This window comes from Chiloscyllium punctatum, chromosome 4 (genome assembly GCF_047496795.1).
Source record: "Chiloscyllium punctatum isolate Juve2018m chromosome 4, sChiPun1.3, whole genome shotgun sequence".
Taxonomy (NCBI): Eukaryota; Metazoa; Chordata; class Chondrichthyes; order Orectolobiformes; family Hemiscylliidae; genus Chiloscyllium; species Chiloscyllium punctatum.
This window is the reverse complement of record NC_092742.1, coordinates 36,014,100-36,030,628: the sequence shown is the minus strand read 5'-3', so window position 1 is coordinate 36,030,628 and position 16,529 is coordinate 36,014,100.

The following is a 16,529-nucleotide window of genomic DNA, read 5'->3' as shown; positions in this document are numbered from 1 at the left end:
ACAGTTCTGGTCGCCACATTACCCAAAGGATGTGGATGCTTTGGAGAGTGTGCAGAGTAGATTTATGAGGATGTTGCCTGGCATGGAAGGTGCTAACTATGAAGAGAGGTTGAGTAGGTTAGGATTGCTTTCATTGGAAAAAAGGAGATTGAGAGGGGACCTGCTTGTAATCTAAAATCATTAAGGGTATAGACAGGGTAGATAGAGATAAACTTCCCAGGATGAGGGATTAAATAACGAGAAGCCACAAATTCAAGGTAAGAGGTGAAAAGTTTAAGGAGGATATACGCGGCAAGTACTTTACACAGGGGGTGGTATGTGCCTGGAACGCGTTGCCAGCAGAGGTAGTAGAGGCAGGCATGGTAGATTCATTTAAGGTGCGTCTGGACAGATGCATGCACAGGCAGGGAGCCGAGGGATACAGATGCTTAGGAATTGGGCAATAGGTTTAGACAGTGGATTTGGATTGGCTCAAGCTTGGCGGGCCAAAGGGCCTGTTCCTGAGCTGTAAATTTTCTTTGTTCTTTGATATACAAATGGACAGCAAGAGCTTCTTTAACTATAATTAAAGGAAAAGAGAGGCTAAAGAAAACAGAGGACCCTTGAAGAATGAGACTGGGTAAATAATGAGGAGAAGGTAAATACTTTACATTAATCTTCACAGTAGATGATACACATAGTATTCAACTATATTAAATAATCAAGGTAAAAATGGTGGGGAGAAATAAATACAATGGTTATCACTAGAGAAAAGGTACGAGGGAACCTTATGGCGCTAAAAGCCGAAAAGTCCCTGGACATGACGGTTTACATCCTAGGATATTAAAGGAAGTCATTCCTTGGGTAGTGAAAGCACTGGTAGTAATTTTCCAATGATCCTTAGATGCTGGAAAAATCTAAGTGGATAAGAAAACTACAAATGTTACATCTTGTTCAAAAAAAAGGAGAGAGCCAAAAAAAGACTATAAGCTTAACATCTATCTTGGGGGACAATGTTATGGCTTCTTGTATATAATAGCAGAACATTTATAAATAACATAATCAAACAGAGTCAGAATGGCTTCATGAAAGGGAAATAGTACCTGACAAATTATTAAAATTCTTTGAGGTGATAACAAGCAGGATAGATAAAGGGGAACCAGTAGGTATAATATATCTAGATTTTTAAAAGGTGTTTGATATTCTGCCACATATAAGGATACTTACTAAAAAACTTAATAACACAAATCCACACTGTTGGGGGCAGTTTGTTCTTATACTAGTTTGGAGGACTTTTGCCCCAAATGTCAATTTTCCTGCTCCTCAGATGTTGCCTGACCTATTGTGCTTTTCCAGCACCACTCTGATCTGGAGTTACTAGGGAAGTCAAATGTCTGTTAGACTTTGTCTTCAAGTGAATGGAGTATAAAAATAGGGAAGTGTTGCTAAAATTATACAAGGCACTAGTTGGACCACATCCATTATCAAAGGTAAGAAATACTGTCAAATCAGAGAAAGTTCACTGGATTGATTCCGGGTACAGAGGGATTATTTTATGAGGAAAGGTTGACTAGGTTGAGTTTAGCAGAATGAAAGGAGACTTTATAGAAACAAACAAGATTCTTCGGGGGCTTATCAGGGTAGATGCAGAAAGGTTGCTTCCTCTTTGTGAGAGTCTAGGACCCGAGCAACCTAGTACAGAATCTCAGAGCAACAGTTGCCCATTTAAGACAGAGGTGAGAAGACTTTACCTCTCTCAGAGGGTACCGAATCTGCGGAATTCTTAACCACAGAAAGCTGTTAAGGCTGGATCATTAAGAGTATCCAAAGCAGAAATAAACAGATTTTTAATCAGTGAAAGGATCAAGGGTTATGTGCAAAAGGCAAGAAAGTAGAGTTAAGGATTATTAGATCAGCCTCGATCTAATTGAACAACGGAGAAATCCTGATGGGTCAAATTGCTTACTTCTACTCCTACATCTTATGGTAGCTCCAATAAATTGATTAAACATGACTTCTCTTTCACAGAAACAACATGACTTCCTAAGTAACTTGGACGTTAAGTACCCTGCTGTAATGTTTTCAATAATAGCTTCTCACATTTTGTTATGATAGCTGTTAACCTAACTGGCCTGTAGTTTCCTGCTTTCTGTCTTTCTCCCTTTTTAAATAAAGGAGTTATATTCACTATTTCACATTCTACTGGAATGTTCCCCAAATCTAGAGAATGTTGGAAAATTAAAGCAATATTTCAACTACCTTACTAACCACTAATTTTCAGACCCTATGATGTATTCAGTCAGGACCCAAGAATTTATCAGCCTGCAGTTCTAACAATTTGCTCAGTTCACTTCCTTGGTGATGATAATTTTCTTCTGTTTCTCTCTTCCTCCTATTTACTGATTTTTGACTACTTCTGGGATGTTACAGTAATAATCAAACAGTAAAGCCATCATAGTTCCAGAGGACCATAGGGCTACTCTCTCAAGAGAGAAATGATTGATGGTGGCTTGACCGGAGGTCACCATGCTTCAGGTGAGGGAGAAGTTGAGTAGGAGAGTCCTTCATGGTAACTGATCAATTGATCTGCCATCACCTAATTTCTCATTAGTAATTCGCAAGATACACTTTCTACACATTTTGTTGCACTTTGTTAACTTGTTTATTTCTTTAAAATATCTTTAGAAACACTTACTACCTGTTTTTATTATTCTAGATGGCCCTCACTCAAACTTTAACTCAGTCAATCTGCTGTGTTTTTAAAATTTTCTGACCAATCTTCTGACCTGCCACCCATCTTTCCACAATTACATTTTTTTAAATTATTTTTAATTTCTTTAGTTAAACACAGATTTTGGAATTTTCTTTCTTATCAGAATATATCCATTCAATGTATTTTTAAAAATCCCCTTAAGCGTCTTTCGCTGGATCTCTACTAATATTTTACTTAACTTAATTTGCCAGTTCATTTTAGCTAGCTCAGCTTTCATGTCCTCATAATTACTTTCATTTATGTTTATTTTATTTCAGTTTAAGCTTACTTCAGTGAATTAGACTTACTCATCCTTCCCTCAATCTGGTTAAGGAGTGAAATGGCCACCTATTTTATTTTACATGCTCCCCAGCCTTCATACCAATCTCCACATCATTCATACCAACCAGTACGGCAACGTAAAATCCACCTTTTGATCCTAATTGAGCAAGATTCCATAGCGTGAGCTTCAAGACAAAAAAAATTACCATTACATTCCATTTATTTTTATTGACTGAGTGTATAAGACAGGAAAGAATACATACTGTGAATCTGCTGCTTAACTTCTTTTTGCAGTTGTGTACCCTGGTCCACCTGAAACACTAGCATATTTACATAAATAAGAATGTTTAAAATTATATTTCAAAAAACTGATTATGAGTAACAATATAAACCTTCAGCATAATAGCTTGTATTCTGTTTTGTCAGTTAAGTTTTCTTACCTAATTTTAGTAAGATTTTATCCAGATTTGATAATTTATTTGTATTTTCCATCTTTCCTGAGCAAGACAAAACAACATCAATTTAACATATTGCAGATGGTTAAAAATCTCAAATATAATATCAGTGCATAAACAGAAAATGCTGTAAATGTACAGGAGTGGAAGTAGTATCTGTGTACAGAGGAATTAAGTTGACATTTCATATTAATGAATTAGAAGAACTAGATTATAGAGTAATTCAGTACTAATATTGTAAAACATAAATCTCATGCAGGTCTGTCATGAGCTAAATATGCATTACCCCTAATCAATTACATTATTTGCAAATATGTGCTGTTTGAAAATTGACCATCACTAGTTGCCTTGAGAAGGATTTTTGGTGCATTAGGCAGACTCCTTGCTTCTTGACCAGAGCTCTGGCTTCAAATCCCACTTTCAGACTTGAAGACCAAGGAAGGTGCTCCAGAGGGTGATGATTAACCTACATCCTGTATCAAACTGCTGCATGAATTAATCAAAATGGATTGCTCAGGAACTTCAGAGGGAATTTAGATATCAACATCGTGACTTGGACTGAAATCACAGATAGACTGTCAGGTTGGGCATCGCACCATCCTTGCAAACTATTGCTCCACCTTCATTGTTACTTTCCTCTCCAAAATGTTTAATAATGTTGACACTTCCCAAATTCATGTCATCTTCCCCAAAACTCCATGTTTGAATCTCTCCAATTATGTTTTCATTCTTGAACTTGGCCTTTAAAAGTCAAAATAATATCCTTTATAAAATCACCCTTTCTCAATCTTCTCAACATATCAGCACACTTGACAACATAATATTCTACAAAGCCTCTCCTCCATCATTAGCCCTTCATTGATTCTATATCTACTCATAGGGAGAGAATCACCTACAAAGTCTTCTACTTCATTATTACACCACTAATTATGGAACATCCAAGGATTTATCACTGGTCCTCTCTTAGTTCTTATTCATATTCATATACTGCTATTGAGTAACACCATCCAAAAGAATATCATGTTCAACATGTGCACTTATACTACCTTAATGTTAACTCTTGAATTCTGCTGTATCTGATCTGTCACATTACTTAGCTGATGCATACAATCAAGTTTAAGTTCACATAGCAAGTACAAACTACATAATGTGATGACTTAAATCTTCACTCTGCTTGTAGCTACTGTCTCATCTCTTTCCCTAGCTACCATCTAGTATGAACCAGATGTGTCACAAATTTAGCATTCTATTAGAACCTGAGATGAGCTTCTGGGACGTATCTTCCCCATCTCTAAAACTGCCTCCACAAAGTTGTATCTATCTCCTGTCCTGACTAAACTCAGCTGTTAAGATTAAAGTGGAGCTGGAAAAGCACAGCAAGTCAGGCAGTATTTGAGGAGCAGGAAAATCGACGTTCAGGCAAAACAGAGAAGGAGGTGCTGGATGTCTTGAAGTGGTAAAGGTGGATAAATCCCCAGGTCCTGATCAGGTGTACCTTAGAACACTGTGGGAAGCTAGAGAAGTGATTGCTGGGCCTCTTGCTGACATATTTGTATCATCGATAGTCACGGGTGAGGTGCCAGAAGACTGGAAACTGGCTAACGTGGTGCCACTGTTTAAGAAGGGTGGTAAGGAAAAGCCAGGGAACTGTAGACCAGTGAGCCTGACCTCGGTGGTGGGCAAGTTGTTGGAGGGAATCCTGAGGGACAGGATGTACTTGGGAAATCATGTCTCACAAACTTGATTGAGTATTTTGAGGAAGTAACAAAAGGGATTGATGAGTAACAAAGAGTGGTAGATGTGATCTATATGGACTTCAGTAAGGTGTTCGACAAGGTTCCCCATGGGAGACTGATTAGCAAGGTTAGATCTCACGGAATACAGAGAGAACTAGCCATTTGGATACAGAACTGGCTCAAAGGTAGAAGATAGAAAGTGGTGGTGGAGGGTTGTTTTTCAGACTGGAGGCCCCTCACCAGTGGAGCGCCACAAGGATCGGTGCTGGGCCCTCTACTTTTTGTCATTTACGAAAATGATTTGGATGCAAGCATAAGAGGTAGAGTCAATAAGTTTGCAGATGACACCAAAATTGGAGGTGTAGTGGACAGTGAAGAGGGTTACCTCAGATTACAACATGATCTGGACAAGATGGGCCAATGGGCTGAGAAGTGGCAGATGGAGTTTAATTCAGATAAATATGAGGTGCTGCATTTTGAGAAAGCAAATCCTAGCAAGACTTATACACTTAATGGTAAGGTCCTAGGGAGTGTTATTGAACAAAGAGACCTTGGAGTGCAGGTTCATATCTCCTTGAAAGTGGAGTCGCAGGTAGATAGGATAGTAAAGGTGGTGTCCAGTATGCTTTCCTTTATTATTCAGAGTATTGAGTACAGGAGTTGGGAGGTCATGTTGCGGCTGTACAGGGAGAGGCTTAACAGGCTAGGGCTGTTTTCCCTGGAGCGTCGGAGGCTGAGGAGTGACCTTATAGAGGCTTACAAAATTATGAGGGGCATGGATAGGGTAAATAGGCAAAGTCTTATCTCTGGGGTCAGGGAGTCCAGAACTAGAGGGCATAGGTTTAGGCAAAGATATAAAAGAGAACTACGTGGCAACTTTTTCACACAGAGGGTGGTACGTGTATAGAATGAGCTGCCAAAGGAAGTGGTGGAGACTGGTACAATTGCAACATTTAAGAGGCATTTGGATGGGTATATGAATAGGAAGGGTTTGGAGGGATATGGGCCGGGTGCTGGGAGGTGGGACTTGATTGGGTTGGGATATCTGGTTGGCATGGACGTGTTGGACCGAAGTGTCTGTTTCCATGCTGTACATCTCTATAACTCTATCAGGAATGCCCTCTTTTGCCTGAAAATGTCGATTTTTCTGCTTCTCAGATGCTGCCTGGCCTGCTGTGCTTTTCCAGCACCACTCTAATCTTGACTTTAATCTCCAGCATCTGCAGTACCCACTTTCACCTAACCTCAACTGTTGCTGAAACCCTCTTCCATGCATCCCTGTTGTCTCTTGAATTGACTAATCCAATGGTATCTCGAACTGCATCGTATTTTACATTTTCTAAAAATTTGAACACATTCAGAATGCTACACCAAGCCAAATTCACTCATCACCCCTGTTGACTTCCAGTGGTTCCCAATTTTACAAAACCTCCATTTTAAAATTCTTATTGCTGCTTTCAATCTCTTCCAAGGTCTTGCCTTTCCCAACATTTGTAATTTCTTCAAGCCCTACAAATCTACACACCTCAATTGTAGTCTTTGGACACCCCTGACTTAATCAAAGAACAAAGAAAAGTACAGCATAGTACTTCTGGCCCTCAGCGTTGTGCCAGCTTTCTATCCTACTCTAAGATCAGACTAACCTATGTATCCTTTATTGTATTAACTTCCATGTGCCTATCCAAGAGTCGCTTAAATGTCCCTAATGTATCTGACTCTACTACCACTGCTGGCAGTGCATTCTATGCACCCATCACTCTCTGCGTAAAGAACCTACTTCTAATAACTCCCCTAAATCTTTCTCCAATTACCTTAAACTTATGCCTCCTTGTGAAACACATTTTCACCATGGGAAAAGGTCTCTGGCTATTAACTCTATCTCGGTCTCACAACAACTTGTACACCTCTATCAACTCACCTCTCATCCTTCTTCGTTCCAATGAGAAAAGTCCTAGCTCCCTCAATTTTTTCTTAATAAGACATGCCCTCCAGTTCAGGCAGCATCCTGGTAAATCTTCTCTGCACCCTCGCTAAAGCTTCCACATTTTTCCTATAATGAGGTGAACAGAACTGAACACCATATTCCAAGTAAGGTCTAACCAGGACTCTATAGAGCTGCAGCATGACCTCATGGCCCTTAAACTCAATCCCCCTTGCTAATGAAAGCCAACACACCATATGCCTTCTGAACAACCCTATCAAACTGGGTGGCAACTTTGTGGGATCTATGGACATGCAACCCAAGTTCCCCCTAATCCGCCATACTGCCAAGAATCCTGCCTTTAATCCTGCATTCTGAATTCAAATTCTACCTTCCAAAGCAAATGACTTCCTACTTTTCCAGGTTGAACTCCATCTGTCACTTATCAGCCCAGTTCTGTATCCTGTCAATATATCGTTGCAACCTACAACAGCCCTCCACACTATCCACAACTCCATCAATCTTCGTGTCATCAGCAAACTTACTAACCCAGCCTTCCACTTCCTCACCAAAGTCATTATAAAAATCACAAAGAGCAGAAGTCTCAGAACAAATCCCTGCGAAACACCATTGGTCACCGAGCTCCAGGCTGAATACTTTCCATCTACCACCACTCTCTGTCTTCTATGGGCCAACCAATTCTGTATCCAGACAGACAGGTTTCCCAGTACCCCATGCCTCCTTACTTTCTGAATGAGCCTACCATGGAGAACCTTGTCAAACGCCTTGCTAAGATCCATGTACACTACATCCACTGCTTTACCTTCAACAACATGTTTTGTCACAACCTCAAAGAATTCAATAAATTCTGTGAGGAATGACCAACCCCTCACAAAACCATGCTGACCATCTCTAATCAAACTATGGTTTTTCGAGTAATCATAAATCCTGTATCTCAGAATACTCTCCAATACTTTGCACAATACAGATGTAAGAATCACTCTACAATTTATCTGTGTCAAGGCTTTAAGCTCTATAACCTCTTTTTTCATGTTTATAATAGTACTTCAAAACTTTTTAGTTGACCAAATTTTAATGTGTTCTTCAAAAGTCCACAAATTGTGGTAGAAATGACAGTGAAATTGTAAGCATGTGACATTATTGTTATTGTGAATCTAACACCAACTTTTAATACCTGTTTACAAGGAGTTAAATGCTCAAGCTGCAATGGAACAATCACAGCTTGTCCAACCCATTCTCATAAGACAACTCACTCATTCCATGTATCAATTTAATAAATCTATGCTGAACTGCGGCCAATGTGTTTATGTCTTTCCTTCGGAAAAGAGGGGGGGGGTGGTGAGCAGCCAGAGGATGTGGTCCACATTGGTACCAACAAAACAGGCAGAAAGAGAGGTGAGGTCCTGCAAATGGCGTTCAGGGATTTAGATAGGAAGTTGAAAGGTAGGATCTCTTGGGTTATAATCTCGGGATTACTTCCTGTGGCACATCCCAGTCTGCTAGGAACTGGAATGTAGTACAGTTAAATATATGGCTAAAGAGCTGATGTAGGAGGAAGGGCTTCAGAGAAGTGGACCATTGCGATACCTTCCAGGGCAGGTGGGACCTGTATAAAAAGGATAGGTTTCAACTAAACTGGAGGGGTACCAAAATCCTGGCAATGAGGTTTGCTAATGCCACTCAGGATGGTTTAAACTAGTGTGGTGGGGCAGGAACTGAAGCAGTAGGTCAGCAAGTAAAATAACTAAGGGGGAGTCCGACTAGGGCCAGTAAGAATAACAGGAAGAACAGGGAGAAAGTGAGGACTGCAGATGCTAGAGATCAGAGTCGAGAGTGTGGTGCTAGAAAAGCACAGCAGGTCAAGCAGTATCTGAGGAGCAGGAGAATCAATGTTTCCTGTTCCTGATGAAGGGCTTATGCCCAAAACATCGACTGTCCTGCTCCTCAGATGTTGCCTGACCTGCTGTGCTTTTCCAGCACAGCAATAACAGGAAGAACAGACAAGAGGAGATTACTGAACACAGTTGGACTGGCATTCTGAAGAGTATTTGTTTTAATGCGAGAAGCATGATAGTTAAGGCAGATGAGCTTAGAGATTGGATTAATACATATAACAATGCATCCTCATATCCCTTGATTCCTTTAGCCACAAGAGCTATGTTTACCTCCTTCTAGAAATTATAATATTTTGGCCTCAGCAACTTTCTGTGGTAGTGAATTCCATCCTCTGGGTGATTTGGTAGTGGGAAAAGCTGCTTGGTTTTGTATAAAAATCACCATAGCCCTACCCAAGCTTTAGGGCTTCTCTCTCTCTCTTTCCCTTTCTCTCATGAGAGAGAGAAAGAAAGAGAGAGAGAGAGAGAGACAGCTGGTTGTGGTTTAGCCTGATGGTCACCACACCTTAATGTGGACCACATCCTCTGGCTGCTCACCCTCCCCCCTTCAGAAGGAAAAATATAAACCCATTGGCCGCAGTTCAAAGTAGATTTACTAATTTTATACAAGGAATGAGTGAGTTGTCTTATGAGAAGTTAAGAAACAGTTATTTATGGTAACCTCGGTCAGCGCAGGAATTGAACCCATGCTATTAGCATCACTTATAAACATGAACTCAGCACTTTCTCTTTAATTCCTGAGTAGCCACAAAGTTCAGCTCATGCAATTTAAAGCAACGTTTTCAGAGTTGCAATGACATGCCTCTGGAGCACTACCCTTGCACCATATGCTCAGTTCTTTTTTTTTCCCTTGTTTATTTCCAGAAGTGCTGTTACAAGTTGAATTTTGGTTTATTCTTCATCCAGTGACCTATGGTATTTTCTCACCTATTAACCTTGTTCTTTGTTCTTTCACAATAACAGCATTCAAGAAGCACCTGAACGAATACAAGAATAGGAAGGGAATAGAGGGATACGGAATCCTGTAAGTGAAGACAGTTTTAGTGTGGAAGGGCAAAATGTGTTCGTTGCAGGCTTTGAGGGTCAGCGGGCCTGTTCCTGTGCTGTATTGTTCTTTGTTCACTCGTAACTAATTAATGATCACCAATTGATTAATTTACACGCAAAGCTTGTGAAGTGTAATGAAGACCATTAAAGGTGAGGGAAAGGTGGAGGTGAACTCAGCATTTTTTTACATTCAGAAGTGTCTTGTATATATATTACTGTACATCTCTTTTTGCCCATCACCAAATCACTCATGTTATTCTTTTCTCATCTAATAACCAACATTAGTAAATCACCCATGTTTTTATTAAATCATCAATTTTCATGCAAAGCCCGTTAAGGGTAGACCATCAAAGGTGAGGGAGAGATAGGGAGAGGGGGAGAAAAAGTCAACTCTTAAATACAAAGTTCAATGCGTATCACTAGATCTCAGTCAACACTTGACCTGATCTATTTGAACCTTAAGGGGATCTGCATAGATGAAGAGTTCACAGAATGTTTTCAGGTTATTAGGCCAACATGTTCTGGAGCCTGATAGACAGCAGGCTAGACCAGAACTGGTATTTTATAATTGTATGAAATTCATTAATTACCTCTTAGTGAGGGCAACAACTATAATATGGATGAGTTTTGCATTCAGTTGAGGGAGAGTGGAGTGGGCCTGAGACTATACTTTTCAATTTAAATAAGGGTAGCTATGAGACGTGAAAGCAGACTTTGCTGAAGTAAACTGACAAATTAAGTTACAGCATAATAAAAACAGAAATTGCTCATGAAATTCAATAGATCCGGCAGCATCTATAGGAGGAAAACAGAGTTAATGCTTTGAGTCTTCTCACTAGAACTGGTTAGAGCATAGGTCAATAGAGATTCAGCTGTAGACATTTAAGGGACTATTTTAGAATATATAAAATAGATACATTGCAGTGAATAAGAAAAATTTCCCGGGATGGACCAATCATCCATGGTTAACTAGCAATGTTATCGAACTTAAAGAAAAGTATACAATTGAGCAAAGACAGATGGCAGGTCAAAAGATTTGGCAGAATATCATAGAATCCCTATAGTGTGGAAACAGGACATTTAGCCCATACTGATCCCCAGAAGAGCATCCCACTTCTATATTTCCCACGACTAATCCACCTAGCCTGCACACTGTGGTCAATTTGGTATTGCCAATCCTCCTAATTTGCACATGTGTGGACTGTTGGAGGAAAGCCACACAGACACAGAACATGCAAACTCCACAAGACAGTCACCCTTGGCTAGAATCAAACCCAGGACCTTGGCACTGTGTGAGGCAGGAGTGCTAACCACCACTCCACCCTTATAAATATAAATATGTTGAAGCAGGCCATCAGTCTTTACAATAGAACTGACAAATATCATCCCAGAAGTAGTGACAAATTGAGAAATGGAAGAAAGAGATGAACTCAGAAATATCACAATCATCAGTGAAGTGCTACTGAACAGATTTTTGGAGTTGTGGGCTGACAAGTGCCTGGAATCTGATGGACAATATGCTACGGTCTTATAAAAGAATTGATGAGTGAGATAGCTGATGAGTTGGTTTAAATTTTCCAGAATTCTCTAAATTTGGGGGTGATTCATAAGATTGGAAAGAAGCAAAAAGGTAGGGAGACTTAAAGAAAAGGAAATGATATCTGTCATTGGAAATATATTAGAAGGCATATGAACAAATTCCATATCAAAGGTTATTGTGGAAGATAATAGCTTATGGGCTAACATATTAGCATCGACAAAAAATGAGGAGAAAATGAGGACTGCAGATGCTGGAGATCAGAGTCAAAGAGCGTGGTGCTCGAAAAGCACAGCCGGTCAGACAGCATCCAGAGAACAGGAGAGTTGATGTTGGAAGCATAAATATCTTCGAGCATCTTCCTGATGAAGAGCTTATGCTCAAAACGTCGACTCGCCTGCTCCTCGGATGCTACCTGACCGGCTGTGCTTTTCCAGCACCACACTCTTTGACAGACAAAAAGATGAGCTAGCCATAAAGAGTAGACATAAATAGATCATTTTCTGATTGGTAAGATGTAACAAATGCTGAGCACAGGAATCAGTACTGATACCTCAACTGTTTACAATTTATATAAGTGACTTTGAAAAAGGAATGGGAAGTGTGGTTGCCAAATTTGCTGATGACACATAGATAAATGGAAAAATTAGTTGTGAACAGGACTCCAGGACGTTACAAAAAGATATTGATAGATTAAGTAAATGGGCAAAGATGTCGCAAAAGGAGTATAATTGAGAAAGTCTATGACCTTAAAACATGTCTTTAAACATTTAGACTAAAATGTAATGTTGAATTATAGAACACATTTGCTGCACTCTAGAAAATGGACAGGCAGGGAGGGTAAGGCAATTCAGAACATTTGCCTTAACATCAGTGAATCTATATAAGCAGGACATTGAGTGATAACATTCATGGCTGTTCCCTTGTGAAATTAATAACAGTGTTTGATTCTGACCTCAAAACGAAACTTTGTATCAATTAACTTCTCTCCCAAATTATTGTCCTTCACTGTTATCTGTCTAGTTCAGAGCATGCAGAGCTAGTTAGTTCGGCTTATAGGTATCAGTGTAATGTTGTAACAGTGATGCTATTATCAAAAAAGGGGATGACTAAAAGTAAACTAAACTAAGAGTTTTTTTTATTCCAGGCTACCAAAGAGTGTGATCTCTGGGAAGAACCAAGATAGGCTTACAGAGTCCAAGAGGGATTTGCTGGGCCATCTCAGATCTATACTTCAACATAATGTGGGAACATTTCAAATTGTCTCCTCTCCCCATTCCACTAAAATTCTCATTGAAGCCATCTATTTGACCAAATTGTTAATTCATCTTAGTATCTTTTTCTTTTGACAAAGGGAAATAGAGAAAAATAGGGAAAAGATTGTGGAAGGATGGCAAAACGAGAGCTGGTGAGGAGTGGAAGAAAGGGTTGAGGAATGAATTGAATGAACAGGATTGGCAGAACACAGATGATAAGAAGCTACAGAGCAGACCAAAGGTGAGGATGAATGGAGGAGATGGAAACAGAGGACACTGAGATCAGGGAGATACGTAGGGAAGAAATAAGTGAAGAAGGGGAAAGCAACAACTGATTTATCTTGGAGTTCTGTACTCCGTTACATTTCAGTTATTCATCTGAAAAAACTGCCACCAATTCAGGAAGAGAGCAATTTTGGATTCAATAATAACAGAAATGATGAATGGAAATTGAATGGCAATACAACATTCTCATTGTTGATAGTGTACTAGATAATACAAAAATATGTGAAAAATGCTTGTTTAATTACATTATGTAATCACAGGAAATGATTTAATATCATGTGATGCAGTGGCCATGTTAGTTAGTCTGTAAGTCAGTTACCACATAGTAGCAATAAGAAAAAGCAGCCCCTGAAGATCTGTGTTAAATCTAGCTTCAGATTCAACTATGCTAGTCCAGAAAGAGATAAGATTCACCACAATGTTATAAATATATATTTAGCAAAACGACATTGCTGAGACATCTTGTTGGACAGGGGAGTAGTGGAAGAGAAAGGGATCCAATTTGAACAAAAATCAGCCTCTAATGGAGTAATAGCAAAGAATCAGCCATAATCCTATTAAGTGATGGTGCATGCTTGAGGCTCAAACAGCCTACTGCTGTTCCTACCTTTTAATGGTCTTATGGTCAAAAGAGAAAAATATTATTGAGTTCCAAACTGCATATGTTACCATAAATGTAAAATCTCTACTAAAAGCATTTTGGGAAATGTAACATTTCAGGTGGTGGTTTGCAGAGGACGGTGTGTAAAAGCTAAACTTTCCACAACAAAACGACATGTAATTATCCACTGAATACCCACTGATCCACATCAGCACAGCCTATGGGAGCTGTTGGTGTATTGGTGATGTCACTGAACTATTGATCCAGAACTCCAGACTAATGTCTTGGGGACATGGGGTTGATTCACATCACAGCAGATGATGAATATTGAATTCAACTTTTTAAAAAAGCTGGTGTAATGGTGACTATGTAATCACTGTTGATTGTCATTAAAAACCGATCTGATTCACTAATATCCTACATGAATATCCAATGTAGTTTACTTTTAATTGCTGTTTGGGTGTTCAGGCAGAAACAATAAATGCTGGCCCAGCCATTGATGCCCTTTCCCTTGAAATAAGTTTTAAGAAAATCGGGGAAAAGGCATGCGAGAAAGGCACGGAATTTCTATGAATGTTTAATGGTGACTGTAATTGATTTATAAGTTTAAGCAGAATTAAAAGTTCAATAACGATATCAAATATAATTGGATCAAGAAGTACTTATTCTGTCTAAAACTATAGGTTTGTTTAATCGCGGGACAAATCACAATGATGGAAACACAGACGCTATAAACTGGAATAAGCCATTCGGTCCTTTGAACCTACTCCACCATCATAGCTTAATGGCATTTTCCCATTTTCTTCCATACCCCTTGACACCTTTAAAAATTTTTAAAAATCACGATGACTTGGCCTTCCCAGACTTGACAGTTAACCGATATGTGAGAGGTTATTCAACACAATTGATCTCAACATCATTTATGGACAGTACAACTTTTTTTTCAATGAGAAGCAACAAGCGCAGGCTCAGAGTTCTCAGTGCACTTTCTGGAATGTCATAAATGCTGTCCGTGCCATATTTCTTAAGTGCAGTTATCGTCGATAATGATTTCACTAAGCAGTACGATTTAGCTTTCTTGCACCCTGCTACACATTGGAATGCACTTTCAAAGTGCGAAATAACCCATTTGCAACATTGGAGATTAATCGAATACCTCATTTGAACTGGCGCTGAAGAGCAAATGCTTTCCATGAATCTGTTTACAAATCCCTTAAGATATTTGCAACATCGTGGAGGTGGAAAGTACACATACACACTTTCTCTCCGTACAGTGGGGAAAAAATTAACTGATTGCAATTGTTGTCAACCAGACTCACTTTCAGCCTTCCTCGTGAATCGATGGAAGCTTCTCGAGGGTTGCGCACGGGCAGACAGATAGGATACGTCGTCTCGCGCTATTCGAAGCCGTTAAACAGCGGCACGTGCAGAGGCACGCGAGCTGAATTCAAACCGCCGCGTGGCTACCATGTGGCCTTGCCTGTCCTCTCCATTTTCAACAGGACGTACTTCTTCAAGGGAAGTTAACACTGGGAATTTCTGAGCGTATTCAATAGGATGACAACGTTTTAAACATGTAAAGAATGACAGTCTGCAAATTTCTCTTTTAGTGCCGTATAGAGTACAAGATAATGACTAATTTATGAAAAAAAGTCTCAATTTGTTTTACTAGAGATATAGAATCCTTTAAAAAAGGATTTAATACTTCCCATTAAAATGCACGATCAAGGAATTGCAGTATTGCTATTACTAAACATAGTAATTTGATTCTAGGCTGTATCAATATTGGTCTACAAGGTGATGATAAAGTCCATGTTTGGCATCACTGTCAAAGTGATTGTGATTAGCATCAGGGGCATCTTCACTATTAGAAAAGAGAATAGACCAAATTATTACAACTGTTGTTTAAAAGAAAGGAGTCACAGTTTTAAGGCAGAGATGAGAAGAATTTTTTTTCTCACTGAGGGTGGTAGGTTTTTGAAACTCTCTCAACAGACAGGTGAAGGCTTTGAAAATTTTTAAGGTAAAGGTAGAGAGATTCTTGATAAGGGGATGAAAGATCATTTGGGGTAGGTAGGAATGTGGAGCAATCAGATCAGCTATGCTCTTATTGAATAGCCTGAAAAGGCAAAGGTTTTCCCCCTCCTAAATTTAAATTTGTATGTAATATTGCAAGAGTTAAGACAGTAAAAATAGAGAGAAAGAGGAGAAAGAAAGCAAAAAGTAGTATTCAGTCAGAGTATGATGGAATACTCACCATCTGCCTAAATAAGTGCAGCTTCAAACAACACTCAAGAAGCTTGACACCATCCAGGACAAAACAGCCTGCTTCTTCGACACCAAATCCACAAATAGCTACTCCCTCCACTACTGATACTCAGTAGCAGCAGTGTGTACTACCCACTATATGCACTGCAGAAATTCACCAAAGATCTTTAGACAGCTCATTCCAAGTGCACGATCATTTACATTTAGACAGACAAGGGCAGTAGATACAGAGGTACACTAACACCTGCAAGTTATCCACGTGCTTTCACGGTTGTTTGGTCAAAATTCTGAATTTTCCTCCCTAAGGACATTGTGGATCTGACTACAGCACAAGGATTGCAGTGCTATGAGAAGGCAGTTCACCACTACTTCTCAGGGGCAACTAGAGACAGGCAATAAATGCTGGCAGGCCAGCCAGTGATGTCCTCGCCCCACAAATGAATTAAAAGAAGTTCCGCAATGCACAAAATGAAAATGAAAACTTTAATCACATG